Source organism: Lupinus angustifolius, chromosome LG05, assembly GCF_001865875.1.
Source record: "Lupinus angustifolius cultivar Tanjil chromosome LG05, LupAngTanjil_v1.0, whole genome shotgun sequence".
Taxonomy (NCBI): domain Eukaryota; kingdom Viridiplantae; phylum Streptophyta; class Magnoliopsida; order Fabales; family Fabaceae; genus Lupinus; species Lupinus angustifolius.
The window spans coordinates 17,768,692-17,772,111 of record NC_032013.1 but is presented as its reverse complement, the minus strand read 5'-3'; positions in this window follow the sequence as shown (position 1 = coordinate 17,772,111).

The window sequence follows — 3,420 nt, the reverse complement described above, 5'->3', positions numbered from 1 at the left end:
TTGAATAATGGAAAAAGAATTTTAGGAAAGTTTGACTCGAAAGCTGATGAGGGCATATTCTTAGGGTATTCATTACACAGAAAGGCATTCCGTGTGTTTAATAAATATATCATGCAAGTATAAGAGTTTATTCATGTCCATTTTGACGAATCTTCTCCAAAAGAGAAGAGGAAGGTCTTTTCTGATGATATTTCCGGTACACTTGAAGAAGTGTCATACCAGGACATGGATGGAATCCAACAAGAAGAAATGCCTATCGCGTGGAAAACTAAAAAGGATCATCCACTCGATAAGGTGCTTGGTGATATATCTACGGGGGTGGTAACCCGTAGCTCTTTACGAAACGTTTGTACTTTTGTTGCATTTGTATCTCAATTAGAGCCAAAGACCATCGATGAAGCCATTGAAGATGTACACTGGGGTATAGCTATGCAAGAGGAGCTAAACCAGTTCGAGCGAAACAATGTGTGGGACTTTGTCCCCAAACCCAAAGATCATCCCATTATTGGCACCAGATGGGTCTTCCATAATCAAATAGATGAATCTGCCTTAATAATTAGAAATAAGGCTCGCCTAGTGGCCAAAGGCTACGATTATGATGAGACCTACGCTCCTGTAGCCAGACTTGAGGCATATTAGAATGCTCTTGTCATTTGCATTAATCATGAACTTTAAACTTTTTCAAATGGATGTTAAAAGTGCCTTTTTAAATGGATATATTCAATAGGAGGTGTAGTTAGACCAACCACCAGGGTTTGAAAACTTCAAATACCCGAACCATGTATATAAACTCAAGAAGGCCCTCTATGGCCTAAAATAGGCTCCCAGAGCTTGGTACGATAGATTGAGTTTGTTCCTACTAGAAAAAGGGTTCAAAAGAGGTTTGTTCGACACCACTCTCTTCATCCGTAGATCAGATCATCATGTTTTACTCGTAGAAATATATGTTGATGATATCATCTTCGGATCTACTAATGACATCCTTTGTAAGGAGTTTTCTAAGTTGATGCAGGGGGGTTTAAATGTCGATGATGGGCGAGCTGACCTTCTTTCTTGGACTTCAAATCAAACAAATGGAAAGTGGCATCTTCATTCATCAGTCGAAGTATTGCAAAAAATTACTGAAGAAATTCGATATGGAGCAGTGTAAGGACATATCTACATCTATGGCATCTGCATGTTATGTGGACAAAGATGAAAAGGGAAAAACGATTGAGGTTACAAAATATCGAGCGATAATCAGCTCCTTATTGTATTTAACTACTAGCCGCCCTGATATTATGTTTAGCGTTTGTATGTGTGTTAGGTTTCAAGCTTTGCCAAAAGAATCGGATTATATTGCTATAAAATGTCTCATAAGATATCTAAAAGGAACTATTAATATGGGATTATGGTATCCTAGGGTGCCTCCCTAGCCTTGGTAGGTTACTCCGATTCCGACTTCGCTGGGTGTAAGTTGGATCGTAAAAGCACTAGTGGGACTTGACTCCTATTAGGCAGCTCCCTAGTTGCATGGCACACCAAAAAGCAAGTGTGCGTTGCTTTGACATCGCTGAAGCGGAATACATTGTCGTTGGCGTGTGTTGCGCTCAAATCCTTTGGATGAAGCAACAACTTAAGGACTTTGGGATCATATTAGAATAGATCCCTATTAAGTGTGATAACACGAGTGCCATTAACCTCCCCAAGAATCCCATCTTGCATTCTAGAACTAAGCATATTGAAATAAGGCATCATTTCTTGCATGATCATGTTCAAAAAGGTGATTGTATATTGGAATTTGTTAATACATCTAAAGAATTAGTAGATATTTTCACCAAGCCCCTCTCACGAGATACTTTCTATGTTCTTCAAAGGGAACTAGGAATCCTTGATGAAAAATATCTTCATTAATAATTTTGTGATTGCCTTGCATGATCCATTTGAATGCTTTATAAATAATGATTGAATGCTTATGATTTCTTGTATAATCCATGATCCTGTGCTTAAAAGCTTTAAATATATGTGATAGCTTAAAATCAATTAGCCAATTAAGTTTGAAATCCATGCCTGCTTTTAAAACATCCAGAAAGATGTAACTAATGCATTTAATCGATTAAGTAAATCAGTTATTCGATTACCAGGGCCAAAAATTTTAAAACTGGCATTTTTAACTTGGGTTAATCGATTAAGAGATGTTGTTAATCGATTAACGGCATCAGTATATCAGAAACAAAAGCATTTCTAGACATTTTTCAAAACCCCATTCATCCCCTTTTCTCTCCAATCTCAGAGGAACAAGTCCAACATCATCCTAAGCTTCATCCTAGCCCTAAACAGTATCACCCCACTACATTTCCACTCCATAAACCGTCTTCCTCATCTCATACTTCCAAGAAATTCGTTTTTCCCCAAATTGAAAACCTTACCCTAGGTTTCCCTCAACCTTCCTCTAAACCTTCATCACGATTCAGTGTTTGATTGCTATGGAAAAAGGATGTGGAAAGAGAATCAAGTCAACCGCGCAACGTCTACCGCGTGCTCCAAAAATCGTGCCACCTCCACAACCAAGGCAGAACCGTGGGGACCCATACTACTCATTGATTCTACAAGAAACTCGGTTGTAGAAATTTCAGGGAAGAAAACCTACGTATATTTGGTTTGCGAATGTGACTTGGCTAGCGGAACAGAACTTCAATTTTCCGCATGGCTCGCAAGCTCAAGGGTTTGTCCCCTTCTTGGAATTGAAAGGTAATATTTACCCTGCTCTAGTTAGGGAGTATTACGCGAACTTTAGATATAAAGATGGAAAATATTGGTCGATGATAGCTGAAAGTTGTTCGGAATTAATGAAGAAATTAACCAAGAGTATCTTCATATCCCGAGTTATTGACTATCTACATATTGATGTTTCGAATACTATAATGATGGACTGCCCAGACAAGGATCACTTGATTGGTGAGAGTTTAATTCATAAGATGGGCATCTACAAGTATGGCATCACTTGGCAATATCAAGAGGACTTCAACAATACGAACCTTGATCCTTCTAGTGAAGATGATCAAGACATTAACCAAGAGCCATTTGCTGTAACTCAGGGGGAGCATTTAGGACATGCATCACAGGAACCTCCTTTTGGACAAGCTTATATGGATGCTATGGAACAACGTCTCAATAATAGGATGGACCTTCAGTTTTAGTCTCTTAAGGATTCATATCATACGGATTTGGAGCATTTTGAGGAGCGTCATAATGCATACATCGATAATCATTACCAATCCTTGCGGAACTATATTCAGACCACTACTGATTTTTAGATTAGAAGAATGTGTGTTGAGTTCAACAAGCTGAATGTCTTCATCAAGGGTGGTTGTAGCTCGTCGATTCCTGACAACCAGAATCCTCCATCTCATCCCTAGATAGGAAACCTTAGAGCCTTAG